Genomic DNA, 20,522 nt, shown 5'->3' with positions numbered 1-20,522 from the left:
CCACACAATTCTGTCTACAGATTCCTCAGTGGGTGTTCCTAGCGGCCACCCAAACATTAAATTCTGCAAGAGAAGCTCTCCAAGGAAGCCAGTTCTTGGTTTAGCAGATAATCCATTACGTGCTAAATCACTCAGGGAAGTACCACCCGGTTGTTAGAACAAAGAAGGTTTAATTGCCAAATATTGGGCTTTAAAAACCAATCAAGTGTAGAGGTAACTTTAATTAGACAGAAGAATCAGATAAACAGAGCGTAAAAAGCTTAGTGTTTGAACAGCACGTATCTCACCGTGCCTTTATTCTCCAACGGCGTGGAGTCAAAACAGAGATCAGGCCTCTGCTACCCACTTTGACACAACTATAAGTAACGGGGACAAGTATAGCACTTCACTCACACCCAGAAACAGTCTTTCATTTGTGGGGCTTCTGGATAGGCCTTCTTGATCTTGGGAATGCTGAGAAACTAATAACCAGCATCAATTGTGGATCAAGAATCCCAGCCCTGAGGACAATGGGTATCGACTCCTGATTTCCACAGGCACACTCAGAAACACAGACTGAAGATTATCAATTGACTTGCAGTCAATACTGTCTAAACACTGCATCAATCTTGAAAAACAACTTCAAGCCACGTGACAGCCCTTTTCAACTCAGGCATCTCAACAACGTTCAGGATCTTGTTCGGTGCCTCCTGTCTTCCACTGAGTTGAGATTACCAGGTGATGGAATGCTCACCTTCCTACTTTGTCCTTCACACAACTCATTTCCTGAAGCTGTGAAGGGGATGGGTTCACCTCAATGAGTTCATTGTCAAGCCCTCAAGACCCTCACCCACTAGAACAGCTTTGAACTGCGTGGCTTGGGCCTCCCACACACTTGGGTATTTTTAGAACAAAGCATAGAACAAAAATGAACTTTTCAAACAGGAAAGGAATGCAAAGTGCTTAGGAATGGTTTTCAAAGGGCAAAGCTTATTTTAAAAGTCTATTGATTGGGCCCAACTGCAACATGACAGGCTCACGTGGGGTTGGGAGCATGCAGGAGGGAGCCACGTGTGGAAAGATAATCCTTGGACACCCAGGGGAGATCTGAGCACCACCCTCGGCTGAAGTGAATGGTTCACGTTAGCACAACCCAAGGACTGTAGTGGGAACAGATGCCACAAGGAAGAAGGAAGGTGATGATGGCGAGAGATTCTCCAAATACATCCAACATCCTTTCCATTATCATCACATGGAAACCTAAGTTCTAATTTTTAAAATCTGTTTCTTGTGTACTCAGCAAAATGTTTTTTGATGACTTTCTAGATGCTTAAGTGTAGTTTGAAGAGCAGGCCAGGTAGGAACTGACTAAAAATACGTCAAGGCAGCCAAGCATCATGTTCAGAAAAGATAGAACTACCCCACGCTCTGTTTTCCCCCTTTACTCACTCTTAAAACAAGAGCAATTTCTGTGTATCTACTATGTGTCTGGCAGCCACCAGGGATGAAGGAAACGGAGATGATTCTGATACTACCCCCAGGGAGTCCAAGGTGTAATGAAGGACAAACATACACACAAATACTTCAAACACATCCACCTCCTTCTGGGACTGAGCACAAATGTGGCAACTTGTTCTGGAGAACACGACCCTTGTTTTCCATCCCACCTTCTGCCTTGGCAGGGCCAAAGAAATATACCCCAGCATGGAAGCTTTTGCACAAATCCTGTGTTGCAGAGACAGGTGGAAACCACTCTCTAGGCTTCTTCCAAGCTTACCAATAGCTAGAGCACACCAGCCTCCCCACTCTCCCATGGGCCGGGCTCCCATCTCCAGGGAGGAGAGAGAATGTGCCCAAGATCACACACTTGACATGCTAGGCACACTGTTTAGAAACAGATCGTCTGCAAAGTGACATGAAATCATTACGATATGCAAAGCAAACAAATAAACTTTCTCATCTATACAAAAATGACACTGCCTACTTATTATGATGGGTGATGAGCTGTATTGAGTTTTTTCCCTCATCTCCTATCCTGTGACCAAAAGGTTGTAAGCCATAGAGTATTAGACCCAGCCAGGTTTCTCATGGGCTCTTTCCTCTGTCCCCTATTTCACTCTACAAAATAGACCTTTGCAGGGCTTTTTGGATCTGTGAATTGCCCACAGGGAGAATTTCTCCTTGACAAGAAGCCGACGGACCCATAGGCGGGTCCGCCGATTGACCTGGGTGCGGGCTTCAAAAGCCCAGGAATAGGGTTATTCGTGAAAGAAACACATAATGAAGTGCAGCAGGATGACAGTTTGAGATAATAACTGATGGGCTTTTTATTCCATATATTTCCTCTTACCTATTGATACCCACCTTTCCCCATTCACTGCATCAGGAAAGGGGTGACAGTAGTAGAAAAACCAAGAAAAGCAGTTGAAATCTAAGAACAAAAACTTTTGCTTTGCAAGAGCCTAGGCTTTGCAACAGCCTAAAACCTGAAAGGCTGGAGATTTAAACAAGGGATTCGGAAGCTAGCTCACAAGTTATACTCTCGTGCCCTGAAATTAGATTAGCACTCTCTGGAATTGTGCTAGAGGTGAACTAGAGAGAGACAAAGAGGCCTGTGGGTCAGACATAGTTTCTTCATGGGACTCAGTCCAACTCTCTGTCCAATGTCCCCAAGCTGGTCTGCCTACAGCCTGGCCTCAGGATCCCAGCAACACTTGCATTTTCAGGGACCAGAGGAGTAAAGCATTTTCCTCCCTCCACTGCACTGCCTTTCCTCTCTGTGCCCGCCCAGCATGTACTCTCCTTCCCATCCCAGCAGAACCCCCTCCTGGCCTCAGAACAGTACTATGTCTGTCGCCCTTCGCAGCCTTCGGCAGTCTTCTAGGAAAGGAGACCAATTACAGGGACTACTTTTAGGAAGCGAACTGAAAGCCAGGACCTGATTTCCCATCACCCATCAAGTCATAATGATCCCTGCAGTTTGGGTTTGAACTGAACCAGTGACCTGCACCGGAGTGAAAGTCTCCAAACACAATTATCGCTCCCCAGAGTAGCCTTCCATGTGCCTTTGCCACTCACCTCACCTGTTTGAGAACACAAACAAATAAGCCTTCTCCTTTGGAGAAATGTCTATTTATGTCTTCTGCCCATTTTTGTATTGGGTTGTTTGTTTTTGAGCTGCATGAGCTGCTTGTAAATTTTGGAGATTAATCCTTTGTCAGTTGCTTCATTTGCAAATACTTTCTCCCATTCTGAGGGTTGTCTTTTGGTCTTGTTTATGGTTTCCTTTGCTGTGCAAAAGCTTTGAAGTTTCATTAGGTCCCATTTGTTTATTTTTGTTTTTATTTCCATTTCTCTAGGAGGTGGGTCAAAAAGGATCTTGATTTATGTAGTAGAGTGCTCTGCCTATGTTTTCCTCTAAGAGTCTGATAGTTTCTGGCCTTACATCTAGGTCTTTAATCCATTTTGTGTATGGTGTTAGGGAGTGATCTAATCTCATACTTTTACATGTACCTGTCCAGTTTTCCCAGCACCACTTATTGAAAAGTTGTCCTTCCTCCACTGTACATTCCTGCCTCCTTTATCAAAGATAAGGTGACCATATGTGCGTGGGTTTATCTCTGGGCTTTCTATCCTGTTCCATTGATCTATATTTCTGTTTTTGTGCCAGTACCATACTGTCTTGATTACTGTAGCTTTGTGAGAAATGCAAATCAAAACTACAATGAGATACCATCTCACACCAGTCAGAATGTCCATCATCAAAAAATCTAGGAACAATAAATGCTGGAGAGGGTGTGGAGAAAAGGGAACGCTCTTGCACTGCTGGTGGGAATGTGAATTGGTAGAGCCACTATGGAGAACAGTATGGAGGTTCCTTAAAAAACTACAAATAGAACTACCATATGACCCAGCAATCCCACTACTGGGCATATACCCTGAGAAAACCATAATTCAAAAAGAGTCATGTACCAAAATGTTCATTGCAGCTCTATTTACAATAGCCAGGACATGGAAGCAACCTAAGTGTCCATCATCGGATGAATGAATAAAGAATATGTGGCACATATATACAATGGAATATTACTCAGCCATAAAAAGAAATGGAGTTATTTGTAGTGAGGTGGATGGACCTAGAGTCTGTCATACAGAGTGAAGTAAGTCAGAAAGAGAAAGACAAATACCATATGCTAACACATATATATGGAATCTAAGGGAAAAAAATGGTCATGAAGAACCTAGGGGTAAGACGGGAATAAAGACACAGACCTACTAGAGAATGGACTTGAGGATATGGGGAGGGGGAAGGGTAAGCTGGGACGAAGTGAGAGAGTGGCATGGACATATATACACTACCAAACATAAAATAGATAGCTAGTGGGAAGCAGCCGCATAGCACAGGGAGATCAGCTCGGTGCTTTGTGACCGCCTGGAGGGGTGGGATAGGGAGGCAGGGAGGGAGGGAGACACAAGAGGGAAGAGATATGGGAACATATGTATATGTACAACTGATTCACTTTGTTATAAAGCAGAAACTAACACACCATTGTAAAGCAATTATACTCCAATAAAGATGTAAAAAAAAAATAATAATAAGCCTTCTTGATGTGTTTATGCCAGTTCTGATCCCTGAGTCCTTACTCTCAGACCCTTTTGCACAATGTCCTATGACCACATTCTAGACGGATGCCCTGTTGTGTAAGCCATTCTCCTCAACATTAACATTACTCAAAACAGCTTTAACATCATCACTCCTGCTGCCTTTGATGGTAGAGGCGTTGGGCTCCATTTCCAGGCTGATTCAAAGAAATCTGAGCCTGTGCAAGATATCTATCATTCCTCAAGGGCACTGACTTAAAGGTAGCTGCTACATTCTAGGCTCCCCATTTTTTCCTTTTTTCTCGGGGATGTGCTTTTCTCTTTTCAGCATCATAATCAATAGTTCACCTCTCCTTTGTAATGGATCATATGAGGCACCACTATGCTACACTGTCACCTGACATTCAGTTTGGATGTTATTCTCCTGGATGGAAACAATTTTCTCTCTCTTCAATGCCTGGAATATTGAAAGGGCCTAAGCAAAAATGTCCAATTAGGTGTCAAGTCACAGTCTTGCTATAGGACTAAGAAAAGAGAACACAGCCTCAGCTGCTCCCAATTCACCACAGACCGATGAAAAGCAAACTCAGTGTCGACTTGTCTCATAACAAAAGCCCATTTATTATTGAGAAAACAGACACGCACAAAATTAGATCAAAGGCCCACTACTTTTCATTCATGATGTACTATCCCTGATGAGAAACTGTAGATTTTTTTAATGACTAAAGAAGTTTTTAAATACTCCCAGTTCAACACCAAGGAAGTTTCAGGAGAAATCTCATCTGAGTTTTGCTACCCCGGGAGATGAGCTGGTTTAGAGCTGTTTTATCAAAGAACTTTGAAATATAAAATGCTCCTGACGGGTAAGAAAGGAAGGAAGAAGAACACTGTCCTCTAGGGAGACTAAGCACTGTAACATCCCTGTCCCCACTAGGCTCCTTGGGGATAGTCATCCCTCACGTGTTCACCCCCAGAGACAGAGTCATAAAGGAGCAGGTAGGCTAAGCATGCACCCAAGTTCTCCAGGATTCCACTACCTGGTGACCTTGTATAAATGTCAATTTCCTTGGGCTTCAGTTTTCTCATCTGACACACAGGAGCTGGATCCAAGAATATCCAAGAGCTGTTTTAGATTTGAAATGTGATGACCCTTAGATGGAAGAGAGAATGGGAATATCATAACGTTAGATGTAAGAGAGAGCAAGAGAGAGGGGAAGAAATTAGGGAGTGAGGAGACAGAAAACAGAGAACAGAAAACCAGAAGAGCCGTGTAACAGGAAACAGAAGGGTAGACGAAGTGGGGAGGTAAGGACAAAACAAAGATGAGGTCAACGCAACTTTAGTTCTAGTAAACACTAAGGATAATGGTGGTTTCTATTTATTCAGCACCTACCGTGCTGTATATACATTTTCTCTAATATTCACAACTTTCTGAGGTTGTATTAATATATCCATCTTACAGATGAGGAAACTGAGGTTCAGAGAGGTTTAGAAACTGGTCTAAGTTCGCACTGCTAATAATTAATTAGACCGTGATTGAACCCAAGAACCCAAGCCCGCCTTCCCACTACATTATACTGCCTCCTAGACCATTCTCCTAATTGTTTAGCAACAGATCCAGTGCTCTCTTCTGCTTTAGTTTATAAAGTATAGTTCAAGTAGAGGATCCTTGAAGAGTCCAAGAAGGCAGCATCTTCAACCAAAAGCAGTTTTGAATGTGCCTCTGATGGAGAAAGGAGGGATCAAGGTGAATATGCTCTAAATCATTGACAAGAAGTATCACATTGGGCTTCCCTGGTGGCGCAGTGGTTGAGAGTCTGCCTGCCGATGCAGGGGACACGGGTTTGTGCCCCAGTCTGGGAGAATCCCACATGCCGCGGAGCGACTGGGCCCGTGAGCCATGGCCGCTGGGCCTGCGCATCCGGAGCCTGTGCGCCGCAACGCAAGAGGCCACAACAGTGAGAGGCCCGCGTACCGCAAAACAATAAATAAATATAAAAATGAAACTGAGAATGATTGATGCTCCTCTTTTTAATGATGAATGTCACCAATGTGATGAATGTGTCCTTTGGAGAAGTTTTTTCATATTCGTTTTCTTTGCCTAACTTAGTTTTTCGCCTTCTTCCATCCAATCTTTTATTTCTTTCCCTTGCATTATCTGAAACTTCTATAGAGCCCTAAAAGGACAAGGGCTGCTCCCTGGTCCTCACCATTACCCGTGAGCCAACGCAAGCGGCAGTTCCCAACATTATGAAAATGGAAGCACCTCATTCCATTTAACTAAACATCAGCACAACCATCAGAGATTCTTTTTCGAGGACAGTCCAAAGGCAAGCAAGTTGCAGCTGAACAAATAACTTCACCTAGAGAGGAAATGGCATCCGTAACGACTGATGTTGAACCAAAAAGTATGTTAGGAGAGATGGTGCTAGAGGGCTTGCTGAGTAATGCAGAGATCACCGCGTGGTCATTCAATAAATAATTACAAAACACTGACTGTGTACGAGGCCCTGGGCTAGGAAATTAGAGTTCAAGGGAAATAACACACAGTCCCCAGACTGGAGGAGGTCAGAGTCTAGGTGGTGGGAGGCCAAAATCCAGGTGAAAAATAAATGGAAATGTAAAGTCTTCCTTTCCTCCCTCTGCTTCTTGAGTTTGCAGAGACAAATGTCCCTAGGATTGCCCTGGGAGCCTTCAAAAAGGGATCAAAACTCACTCAACAAAAAAAAGTTTCCTGGAGTCCAGTCTCCTGCATGTTTCATGTCAGTCTCAATCTAACCCAAGCAAATATCATTTTTAGGTAGGGCATATTGGCACAACAGAGAGCCATCTGGTAATGGTTTGTTCATCTAGAAAATATATATTATGCACCCACTATGTACTAGACACAGTGCTAGGTGCTGGGTGAAGAATACAAAGATGAATTAATCAGGGCTTCATTCCTCAAGCCACTTAACAACTGATCAAGAAGTAACAGATGGCCATCGAGGGCCCCGTGTTTGTTACTTTGCACATAAATTTATTCATTTGTGCCAAAACACCTATTTCACTCATACTGTGCACATCATGTATGTGAAACTAAATGATGCTCAGGCTTCTCCTTGAAGAGCTCAAAGAAATATGATCCGTGGGATCTCAAAGCTCTCCTTGAAGAGCTCAAAGAAATATGATCCGTGGGATGTATACAAAAGGCACTCAGACATGGGGAAGGAGTTGACATTAGGGTTGAGGTTTGAAGGATGAGTAAAAATTAACCAGGAAGAGAATGCGAAAAGACATTCAAGAGAAAAGAAGCAACAAGTGTAAAGATATGGAGCTGTGAGAGAGTAGGGTGAATTCCATAAGGGGGAACATCTTCAGTTCTCTGAAGAAGAGGCAGGAAATGATGCTGCAAAGGTGTCTGGGACTACATAACCAACTCTGCCCTATACCAAAGAATGGGATCAAAGTCACCAAGGATCCTCTTTGGTACTCTTCTGTAAACATTAATCTCACTAAAGTGAGACTAAAGTCCATGCCTTTATTGAAAGTGTTGGTATATGAAAGTATTGGTTAGGCATGGCATGTAAACATAGTTGTAGGAATGGAAACACATCATCATTTGCTGCAGACATTAAGGACTTCTATGAAGGTAAGAGAGTTTCTGGAAAGCGGGCAGTGATTACAGTCAATAAGAGACGTGCTCCAGAGCCTCTGCCTGGTCTTTAGGCTGTGACCTGTCTTCAAGGACCGCAAATTCAGTCGTTTCAGTTCTTCCAACCATCTGACAGTGAAACAGCTGTTTAGATTAAGGAGCCTAGTGATAACCTGCCGAGTGCCTCAGGGACATGGCTCACGACCTGGCCACGTGCCACAGCACCTGTCATGACAGGTTTCGAGACAAGAAGGGCTAGAGTGTGTGGGAGGCAGGCAGTGAGGGGATGTGCCAGTGGACAAGCGAACGTTACAGACTTCATCAGGGAAGGAAGGAAGAGGTCTAGCTGCTGAAACCAGAGAGGTCTAGACAGATCCCCAGCAGCCTGCCTTAGGAACTGGGAGCATTTTTGTTGCTTGTGTTATGCAGAGGCTGGGGAGAACCGAGGTTGTACGGGGACTCATAAGAAAGGAAAAGGGAGAGAAGTAGACCAAGGCTCAGTTTCTGAATAAGAGAGACGAGATGGTTCACAGGCAACATAGTGAGACTCAGGTCACGGAAGGACTGGGCAGGACTTCAATGAGACTGGCTTATTGTCAAAAATAATAAAACTGAAAAGGACATGCAGAACTACAGAGCTGAGGGACAACAGTGATCCCAGGTTCCGGGGTCAAGGGACTTTGGCTTCAGGAGCCAGCAAGCTAAGGAGCTGGAGCTAAGGGACCCACAAGAGCTGTACCTCACACAAGGCTAAAAAGTAAGCAGAACTGCACTGTCTGATTCAGACATAGCTTTAGGTTGTTTGCGTTTCCAGTTCCCCCTTCGGTGCCACTTTCTGTAGGGCTGCTTTTTTCCTGGAGGTGAAAGTGTGAATAGATTGTTGTTTCTTCCTCCCACCTTCAACTTTAGCCCAGTTTGCAAATAGCTAAATCTAAAAACATGCTCCATACTGGTGCACCGTGTGTGTGCGTGTGTGTGCATGCAAGCTCACATGCACGTCTGCCTATCTGGAACTAGGTCTAGGTCGCTACAATATCCCAAGGCAATGTGAGCATAAAAATTGCTACCATTTATCAAGCACTTACTATGGGCACAGTGAGGGATTCTTGAATCTCTAATCCCTATAATGCCAGAGGATAGGATTTCATTGATTCCTTTACAAGGCTAATGCTGAGCCTCTCCAGTGCCCCCCAGAACAGAGCTTATGATAGAAAATAATATAATACATGAATATAATATCATCACACCTAGGCAAGGTCTAGAAAAGTAATGTCTACACTTAGACAACTAGCCGGACCATTCTACCTGAAATGGCTAAGTCAGCCAACCAACTGATCTGACTGATTTTGTCCAGTGAACTGACTGACTGACTGGCTCGGTGGAATAACACAGTTACTTCAGCATCATGTTGCCACAGCTTTGCAATGTGTCTCTGCTGATGAAATGAAGTGAAAGGCAATGAAATTACTACAGATATTTCCCATTTCAAAGATGCTAGCCTGGATTGTTAAAACCTCAGGAACTTTTGCCATAAAGCCAAACTGTATGACGTAGAATGAAAAAGGGACCCCATGGACAGATCCCTAGACTGGGTTTGCTTTTGTGCCTGGTGTTGCTTTTTTTTTGGTGTTTTGGTTTTGCATTTTTTTGGCCCTGGGTTTGCTTCTGTCCACCTAAATCTCAACTCTGGCTACTCATTAGAATCATCTACAAAGCTTTTAAAACCATTCATGCAGGAAGGTCCCAAAGACACTGATTAAACTGGTCTGGATGGGAACCTGGACAAGGGCACCTATTTTTAAAACTTCCCAGGTGATGATAACAAACAGCCCTGATTGAGAATCCTGGCTTTTAGTGATATGGTCCCTCTGAGCCTCAGTTTCCTGTTTATTTAACAAGAATTTTGGACCAGGTGATACCTAGAGCCCTGTACAATTCTAAGATTCCTTGCTAATTTTGATCCCATCCCCAGATGACAGGCAGCTCTGAAAAGACCACTTTCTCTTTGGATAATTCAATTACCGAATGCTGCCAAGACGGTTGACCTACCACGGTGGGCTGGCATGTAGGTTCATGAGATCGTATTTGCAAAGTGTTTAGAGCTCTGGGGAAGGAATCTCTAATACATGCAGCTAAAGAATGATTACAGCAACATTAATGCATTTTTTTTTTTTTTAGGAAGAGTAAACCACAGTTCATAAACTCGCATAGGCCATAAGTAGACTATCTCGCCTGGATGGAGAGTGGCAGCGTGGAAAGTAGATAAAAGAAGGTCTGCTCTTGTTAAGACTAGATGCCAGGTCAAGGCTTCATGAGACATGTCTATGCAATCACAATTGATACGGACTGGACTTTAATCTATGCAACGTCCTCTGGTCCCCAAGCACACCTCCGGTAGACGTGTGATCCGCGTCTTTGTGGATCCACTTCCATGTAATAGGGATAGACGATTAATCTCTGGGCCTTTTCCAAGAATAAATAATCATCAGTGGGACTCTATTTCTAAGATGTTACTTCCTGTGCTGTTTTTGACACATTAAAATCAGAAGAGATGAAATAACCTTCTTTAAGAACTGATTCATTTGACCTGCCCATGCATAGGCTATAGCAACAGAAACAGATTGCAAAGACTCTAGACACCGAGAGAGGCGAATCTGTGTCTGGCTCTACCTCTTATAAACTCCATGACTTCTGGAAAGTCTCTTACTTTCTTCTACCTTATTTTCTTCTAGATAACATGTGAAAAGCACCTAGCAAAATGCCTAGCATAGTTCAATAAATATTTAGTTTCCAATCTCTGTATCATACATGGGGAACCACTGGTAGTATCAGGGATTTACAAGTAACAGTCACTCTGCCCAGATGGCACTGAAGGCCTCTGGTAAGCCAGATCTTTTGTTTTTCATGGCCCATCTGCAATCTCATTCATTCATCCACTGACTTACATTCAACCAGTTTCTACGTTCTGTCTAATATAGACCCAGAGACAGACTTTGTCATTAATGATCAATTAATAACTGAAATTCTAGGGAACTTGAAACACTCCATTTTAGAGTTCTTTCCAAACAACTGGGATGCACCAAGTGATCCGAAAATTTATATTACTGTTTTATTTATGAATCAATAATTCTGATCATAACATGAACTGATGAAATAAAAATTAACTTGGAATCTTGAAGAAGGCTGGATTCATGTATAGGTTTAAGCATTTCAACAAAAACACCAATAGGTTTTCTTTGGAACTTGGAAAACTTATTCTAAACTTCCTCTGTTACAACAAATAGTTTTAAATGGTTTTCAGCTTTTTTGAGAAAGAAAATTACAAAGTGTGATGCTGACAACAAAAAGAGACCAGCGGAACTGAATGGAGACTCAGGAACAGACCCAGGTCTATGCAAGAATTTAATACATGATAAAAAGAGTATCTCAGTTTAGTTGGGAGGGCAGGATTAGTCAATAAATATTGCTGGGGCCATTGGTTAACTATTTGGGAAAAAGTTCATTTGGCATCTCAATCCAAATCATTCACCACATTAAAAGGTAGATAGAACGAAATATGTTAAAAAAAATCCATAACACAACTCAATGGAAATACAAAGTAGTATCTCATGCATGTCTAGAAAAGACTTTCTAAGTTTAAAACCAATTTAAAAATTAAAAGAAAAAGGAAGAAAATTTGACAACATGAAATTTTAAAACTGCATAAAAATTATGTAAAAGGCTTTTGAACTGGGAAAATTTACAACAAACAATGGTTACTCCTGATATCATCCAAATAATTTAGAAAAACACTGAGACTATTAGGTTAAAAGTCTGTGGACATGAACAAAAAATACACACACACTTAGGGGAAGGACAGGACTAAAGATGCAGACATAGAAAATGGACTTGAGGACACGGGGAGGGGGAAGGATAAGCTGGGACAAGTGAGAGAATGGCATAGACTTACATATACTACCAAATGTAAAATAGATATCTAGTGGGAAGCAGCCGCATAGCACAGGGAGATCAGCTTGGTGCTTTGTGACCACCTAGAGGGGTGGGATAGGGAGGGTGGGAGGGAGACGCAAGAGGGAGGGGATATGGGGATATATGCATACATATAGCTGATTCACTTTGCTATACAGCAGAAACTAACACAACATTGTAAAGCAATTATACTCCAATAAAGATGTTTAAAAAAAAAGAGTTAGTCAACCAGATTAGGTAATAGAATCATCAGCAGCAGTAATAGCAGCTACAGCCATAAAAGTGCCAGATAATTTAAACTGAGGACAAGGCAGAATCTGGATATTCATTAACACAGGGGATTATTTTAAAGAGACCATTTGCCAGAAAATGACAAAATCATTGGGAATATCAGAGGTTGGCAAAAGAGCCTTGCTACCATGTGAAGTTCTAGGACCGAGTCCATGGACTCCCCTGAACAGTGGTTTACAAGCCACTTAATATCGGTTTGTAGATTTCAAAAAGCCTAAAAATCCCTGCTTACTGGGTATACAAAACCCTTGTCCTAACTTGACCAAATGTTCTCAGAGAACCTATCTGTATTACAGTGAACTGGAAGCAGGAAGAGAAAGAGACACTGAGCCACAACTGAAACCTAAACCACAACTGAATAATGTTCCCTAAATAATAGAAATTGCATATGCTGGTGTTGCCTGATTTAACATGATACTGTAGGAGGACAAGTTGAGTTAACTGTAACTTATATGAAGCCCAGAAATAAGTCAGTACCCATATAGTCCAGTTCTTGCATGAAATCACATTCAGAGAAGCACAGTTCAGAAACCAAACGCGTATTAAAAGGAATTCACATCTTTATATGCATCTCTCTAAGAATGTAGAGTGAGGTTGAATTGATAACTCACAATAACACTTCTCAAATGCCCATTCCCTCCCCTCCCCAAGTCTTTCTCATTCCACAAATGCTCCACAACCTCTCATAGCCAAACTCCACCACATTCTCTAATCTCTGCCCCCGTGTCTCTTTAAAAATCTCTGCTACCTTCCTTGGTCCTTTCAGATACTCCAATCCTTTTCCCCCCAATTTTCATGATTCTGCTTCACAAGTCCAGAGTCTGGATGGTACAGACTAAACTCTTCAGGAGAGATGGCAGGAAAAGGTAAGGAGGAATGCAGGCTAGAAGCACAAATTAATAAATCATCTACCTATCACGCATTCAATTTTCAGTTATAATTTTAAAGATGAGTCAGAAACTGACAGACCAAATTTGACGTTAATTGCTACCCACGTATTTAGGTACATTTTAGTGCAATTTTCATGGAAGTAGCATTCATGTCTTGTCTTTGTGCTCCAGCAGCCATAGCATCTAGAAGGCCTGCCATATAGGAGCTATAAAATAGAGACACACTAGCTGATAAGACAATTAGAGCAGTTTGGAGGCTAGCAAAGAAATTTCCTCAAATAGCACAGCTTTGGGGCTTCTGACCTTGTCTGTTAGTTAATTCCTTGAAGAGTGTCAGCTCCTGCCTTTCCTAGACCCTTGCAGATGACGTCTCTAAATGCTCCTACTCATAAACACAAGAAGAGAATGTCCAAATCCTCAGCCCATCAGTGACTGAAAGGCTCCCCTACCCGCCATCATGTTGGCTTGGTCTGTGTACTTAACATCGTGCATGCTTTGGGTCTCTTGCTTTAATAATGCTGATCAAGATGAAGTAAATATAGGAAAACCTTGTTCTTGGGTTTTAAACATTATTCTATTAGCCTGACTTCTCAGAAGCAACTTTTATGTTGTGTTATTCTATTTGTTCTAAAAGATCAAAAACGAAGTTCAGCAATACATTAGATTAGCGTGTTTCTTGCCTGACCTAAGTCAGCATATGCCCAACTCTAATTCAGTTCATTTTGAATGATTACCCTTGGAAAATCTAAAAGATGTAAAAGAAAGAGCTTAGAACAACGATATCAATTAAAATTCTCTTTTGCTTAGAAACCAGGTGATAATGAATAGCATGTATCTCCAAGGGGATGACAATGGGAAGATGCATGTACAAAGAATAACAAATGGTTTATGAGTAATGTAAATTCACAAGAACTGTTCAGTTAAGGTTTCTGAATTTTTTAAGAATTCTACTCAGTGTTAAAATCAGTGAATACAGTATTGGTTTTTATATACTGATGGATCCTTGTTAGGAGACAAAAATCACATAAATTATTTTAGCAGAGAGAATTTAGTATAAAGAATTGAACTCTGGGCTTTCTACTGAGTTATTTGTAGTGAGGTGGATGGACCTAGAGTCTGTCATATAGAGTGAAGTAAGTCAGAAAGAGAAAAACAAATACAGTATGCTAACACATATATATGGAATCAAAAAAAAAAAAAAGGTTCTGAAGAACCTAGGGGCAGGACAGGAATAAAGACACAGATGTAGAGAATGGACTTGAGGACACGGGGAGGGGGAAGGGTAAGCTGGGACGAAGTGAGAGAGTAGCACTGACATATACACTACCAAATGTAAAATAGATAGCTAGCGGGGAGCAGCTGCATTGCACGAGGAGATCAGCTCAGTGCTTTGTGACCACCTAAAGGGGTGGGATAGGGAGGGTGGGAGGGAGACACAAGAGGGAGGAGATATGGGGATACATGTATATGTATAGCTGATTCACTTTGTTATACAGCAGAAACTAACACAACATTGTAAAGCAGTTACACTCCAATAAAGATGTCTAAAAAAAGAGAATTAAACTAAGTAAAAGAATGAAAAACTGAAAAACTAAGAATTCAAAAAAAATTAAAGAACAATAAAGTGTCATGAAACTAACAACCATAGGAAGCAGCTACCGCCTCTAGGGTTAGGACAACAAAGGGAAGACATTGGAACTATTAAAATTAGAACTTTGAACAAGGAGCCCCATGGAGCTGATATTCAGATCTCTGAAGAAAAGATGTTCCTCAGCTGTAGCAGGTATCTCTGAGTTTGGAGGAGGGACCCCATGGGGCAGGGATTCAGACTTCTCAGAGGGGATGCTTAGTGACAGCTGCTGGTGTCCCAGAGGGACACAATGAAACTTAATTCTGCAAAGGTTAGAAAATCTGCAAACTGAATTCAATTGCTTCTATGCGAATTAAGTGCCACTGTCGGAGAGTGATACTGATGAGAAACCAAGCTGACCAGAAGAATGGGAAGAACCTCCTTTCTTCTTTCTCCTCCAGATTTGTAGTTCTCGCTGATGCCCCCTTTGTCAGGGTCTAACAGTAAGCTAACTGACAAGAAAATCTTACTTGCAGAATCCAGCCCTAACATCACAAAGCAGAGTATAAAGGGTGGATTTGGACCTGAGACACAATTTCAGGCTCAATCTCACAAGCTGCATAACTGATGCAATCTACCCCTTTGGTACTCAGCATCCATTCACACTTATTCTACATATATTTGAACTTTCATACAACAACAAGAAGAACTCCGTATTTGCACCTAACATAATGGAACTATTCTTTAGACAAGTGAAGGCATTCTTACTCTCCCCAAAATGTGGAGATGCAAAGTCCCAACTATCATTGTATCCCTCTTTGAGCTATGTTAATTACACCTCAAATTCAGTCACAGCCATACGTAAATGTTCTGTTATCTAAAGATGATGTTGTAAAGTTTACCGCCAACAAAACTTGCATAAGTTTCTAAAGAAAAGGAAAATGTATATGTGTATGTACACACATACACCGACAAGAAAGAAGATATATAAATAGCTGCTGCAGACCTCATTTCAGCCTTTGCTGATATTTATAACCCCTTTCTTCTTCATCCCATTCATGTTTTCTTTGTCCTCAGGCAGGGCCTCAGGTGGTCAGGATTCTCTACCCTACATGCAGACCAAAACTTTATTTCTGAAGGCTCTAAATCTCTAGTTGTCCTATCTTTTTTTAGTTTCTGTAGTTTCCTATTAACTTTTGCTCTTGAACAGGAAGTACCAAGAAATCTCCAAAAAATTTCCTGGGTTCCAAACATATTCCTCTGATGTAGTTTGAATGTTCATGTCCCTCCAAAATTCATATGTTGAAAACCTAATGCCCATGGTAATGGTATTGGGAAGTGGGGCCTTTGAAAGGTGATTAGGTCCTGAGGATGGAGCCCTCACAAATGGGATTAGTGCCTTTATAAAAGAGACCCCAGAGAGATCTTTTGTCCTTCTACCATGTGAGACTACATACAACAAGAAGTCTGAAGCCCTGAAGAGGGCCCTCACCTGACCATGTCTGAGACTATCCTTGTCTGATCTCAGACTTTCAGCATCTAGAACTGTGAGAAATAAATTTCTGTTCTTTTTAAACTAAACAGTATATGGTATTTTGTCACCAAAAAGACTAAGACATCCTCATTGCCACGACTGTATAGCAGGAATCCAGTTCCCCACTGGAAATTAGAATCAAGCAGTAGAATAACCTCCTTCTTGACCTGTTAGTTCAATGACATGAGGACTCAAGTGGCAGTCTCAACACTTAGTTCAACAGAACCACTGTGGTGTCCCCCTTGGGAACCAAGACCACCAAACCATCTGTAAACCAGGCCTACCCAAGGTTTGTTCCTTCTCAGTCATAAGTTCATAAGGAATTCTCCATGAAGCCATAGGTATGGAAGAAAGAAAAAGACAATACACCAGCAGTTAGTGCTGAAGGAGCCTGAGGTACCTGCTCATGCAACTCCCTTGTTGTGTTGTTTAGCACAAGCTCAGCTGAATTTATTTGCCATTTTCCATTTGATAATTGGTTGCTATTGCTCATACCTAAATTTAGGGCTCAGTGGCTCAGAGAACACCTGATTTATGACAGAAATCTTAGATCATCTAGTCACTTAACGTCTAATGATTAAACATTCAGTCTCTCCTGAGGCCTAGTAGCAAATCTGGAGCTATTTCTCAAAAGAATAGCTATCTGTAAAAGAGAGCATGGGTTTGCTCAAAAGCTCTAGATTATCTGCCCTATAATTCTCCTATTACTGCTTGTCAAAGCCCTCATAGTGCATCACTAGATTCCACAGGCTTTTCAGTACCATCAGATCATAAACCCTAAGTGAAAAAGAAGCTTTCATTGCAACTTGGACTTGCTACACAGCCTTCTCTTGCTGTTCTCATTCAAAAGTGGCAGCCTACAGTTACTCAGTAGAGGTAGCAAACACACAGATATGATACACATTGCCTCCAAAATCCAAAAAGGCCTACCTAGCATTGTGCCTCTTTTTGTTATTTGGTAGTGCAAGGTGCAGCAACTTGTCTTTCACCCTTGTGGTGGTACCTCAGAAATTTCGCTGAGTTGGTTTGGCGGGTCTCTAAATTTTCATGGGTTTATAACCCAGTCTTTATTTCTCATATGTCTTACTAAGGCATCTAAATAACTTGCTATTTCCTGTTCATCAGAGACAATAAGCATATCATCAACAACGCATCACTTCTACCATCAGTGGGGAAATGTGATGTTGTTTAAAATGTCAGGGTATTCTCTGTGGAAGATATTATGACAGAAAACAAGAAAATTAATGTAGTGCTGAGGAAGGACCACGAAAGTTTATTATAGGTCCTACCATGCAAAACAAACTACCTTTGTGGTTCTTGCAAATTAATATGGAGGGGAAAAAGCACTTTCCAGGTCAATAGCTGCACACCAGATGCCAGGTTGTGATTTGCTTTACTATCTGCTTCAGTAAAGGTGCCACATCTTGAGCAGCAGCTGCAATTAAACTCAACACCTGATTAAATGTACACTATTCCACGGTCATTCTCCAAGATCCATCCTACTTCTGCAGAGTCCAAACAAGCAAATTAAATAGAGATGCAACTCATATCATTATACCTGCATCTTCCAAGTCTTTGATGGTGGCAACAATCCCTGCAATTTCTCCAGAGATGCAGTATTGCTTTTGTTTACCATCCTGGCAGGAAGGGGAAGTTCTAGGGGCATCCACGTGGTCCTTTGTATCTAATGTCTTTACTTCATAAGTCAGGAAAGCTGTCTGATGATCCTTCCAACTGACAAGTATGTCTATTCAAATTAAGCAGTCAGTAACTTAGGAAATAACAGGAGTCTGCAGATCTATTGAGCCCACAGTGATTCAAAGTTAGCCCAAAACCTCCCTATGTATCACTTGACCACCATACACGCTACTTTGACTAGTGGACAACAGTGGCATTTTGGTTCCCCTGGATTTAGCATCAATTCAGAGCCTTGTAGTAATCCTTCAAAAGTCTGGGTATTTCCTTTTTCCCAGTGTTTATTCACTCTAGTAAAATGCTACAGTTCCCTTTGGAGAAAGATTTTCAGTACATGAAAAATTTTCTGACATGATCTTATACTTCAGAAAAATAAGGGTTTTTCGTGAAAGCATTTATGGTAGAGCAAAAAGATGATGAAATATTTGTTTCCGTCCATTCATTCAAAAAATATTAAGTGGGGCTTCCCTGGTGACGCAGTGGTTGAGAATCTGCCTGCTAATGCAGGGGACACGGGTTCGAGCCCTGGTCTGGGAAGATCCCACATGCCGCAGAGCAACTAGGCCCGTGAGCTACAACTACTGAGCCTGCGCGTCTGGAGCTTGTGCTCCGCAACAAGAGAGGCCGCGATAGTGAGAGGCCCGCGCACCGCGATGAAGAGTGGCCCCTGCTCGCCGCAACTAGAGAAAGCCCTCGCACGGAAACGAAGACGCAGCACAGCCAAAAATAAATAAATAAACAAATGTGGGGTTTAAAAAAAAAAAAATTAAGTGTACCAGAACTTGTTAAAGCTGACAGATATAAAGAAGTAACCCTAAGGATCTTACAATTTAGTAAACAGAAAAAGTAAATAATCTTATATTTCATATAACTTCAGATTGTGACAAATTCAACAAAAGGAATAAACAAGGTGATACGATAGAGATATCGGATGGAGATTTGGGGGGTGACACATCAGAAAAAGTGGTTGACAAAGGCTACTCTAAAAATGTGAAACTGAAGTTAAAACCTGAAGAAAACAATGAAACCAGCCATGACAAGCTGGTAGGATAACTTCCCAGGCAGAAAGAACAAGTCTGGAGGAGAGCCTGAGGCGGTATGAGCCAAAGGAAGGGTGGTACGAGACGAGCTTGGAGAGACAAGTTGAGGTCAACACGCAGGTCTTTATAAGTAAGGAATTTGTACAGTAAGTTCTGCTATACTACAACATACACATTTCTGAAAACCACAGAGCTATGCAAAATCCTACAGTGAAAACACAGGGCTCACGGGAAAACAAAGGGCTAAAGGTAAAAGACTCAAAAACTTTGCGACACTTTAAAAAAGGATAGAAACCTAACATAGCAGCATATTTTTTAACAATTAAGTACATAGATACTACAAAAACCATGGCACTTTACCTTTAAAAAGACCCGAAGTTTGCTGGTGGAAGCGGGAGTCTGAAGGGTTGCGGCTCCGAGTTCTTCTGCAGTGGCGGAAGGAGGGTTATCTGAAACCCAGGAAGAGCTGTAACACCTGCTGTGCACAGGTGTGGCTCACAACCCTCAGTGAACCGCGGTGGCTGCTGGGTGTGTGAGGTGCGGGCACGTGTGCCTCATTCACCAGGGGCAGTTCCTGCATTCACCTGGTGTTTTTCACACATAAGCAAATGTGAAACTCGCATTATGCTTAAAATTGTTCCTTACACATAGCAGTCACTTCTTCAAAAAAGCATTACAGTAGAACTGACTGTATTTTATTTTAATGGTAGGGGAAGCCACTGGGAGGTTTTTAAATAGTGAAGTGGCATGATGGGATTGTGTTTTAAAAGCTTACCCTGGCTGATCTGTTGCAAATGGATACAGATGGGGTAGGAATGTTGTTTACTGGGCTGGGTAAGAGAGAGGGGTAGGTTGGAGGGAAGTGGTCTAGTGGGAATGACGAGTAGGCAGGTGGATCTGTGCTTTCAATCTCAGTGGGAAGGTCAGAGCGAGAGATACAACCAGCACCTGGAGAGTATTTATGTAATGAGACTACATGAGATAAGCTAGGAGGGTGGAGGCCCGGAGCCTTTCTCCTCACTGCAAGGATGAATTAGAGACCCTATGCATGTCCACTTTTCTTGTTCTGATTGGGTATCTAAAGGTTTCTATATATGGTCACAGCACCATGACAAAAAAAAAAAAAAAGAGAAAGAAAAGAAAGAAAGAGAGATGGAGGGAGGAAAGGGGAGAGGAGAGGGGAGGGGAGAGGGGGGAAAGGGAAGAGGGAAGAGAAGACGGAGGGGAGGGGAGGGGAGGGGAGGGGAGGGGAGGAGACGCCATAAGATCCAGGACTCTGATCTATAATGCACTTATGGAAACCAAGCTGCTGCAAAGGCAT

At 42.0% G+C, this 20,522-nt stretch overlaps 1 long non-coding RNA gene across 1 annotated transcript in view; it reads right to left on the bottom strand.

Annotated features, from left to right (window-relative positions):
- Positions 1-19,788, bottom strand: part of LOC141278747 (uncharacterized) — a 134,678-nt gene extending 114,890 nt beyond the window's left edge. Inside the window, exon 1 of the long non-coding RNA XR_012331887.1 lies at positions 19,562-19,788. This is a non-coding gene — a long non-coding RNA (uncharacterized lncRNA). The remainder of the gene's footprint in view (positions 1-19,561) is intronic.
- Between the last annotated feature and the right edge of the window lie 734 nt (positions 19,789-20,522).

The sequence above is a fragment of the Tursiops truncatus genome, chromosome 5, assembly GCF_011762595.2.
Source record: "Tursiops truncatus isolate mTurTru1 chromosome 5, mTurTru1.mat.Y, whole genome shotgun sequence".
NCBI lineage: Eukaryota > Metazoa > Chordata > Mammalia > Artiodactyla > Delphinidae > Tursiops > Tursiops truncatus.
The sequence above is the reverse complement of the archived record's forward strand: the minus strand, read 5'-3'. Positions and strand labels throughout refer to the sequence as shown.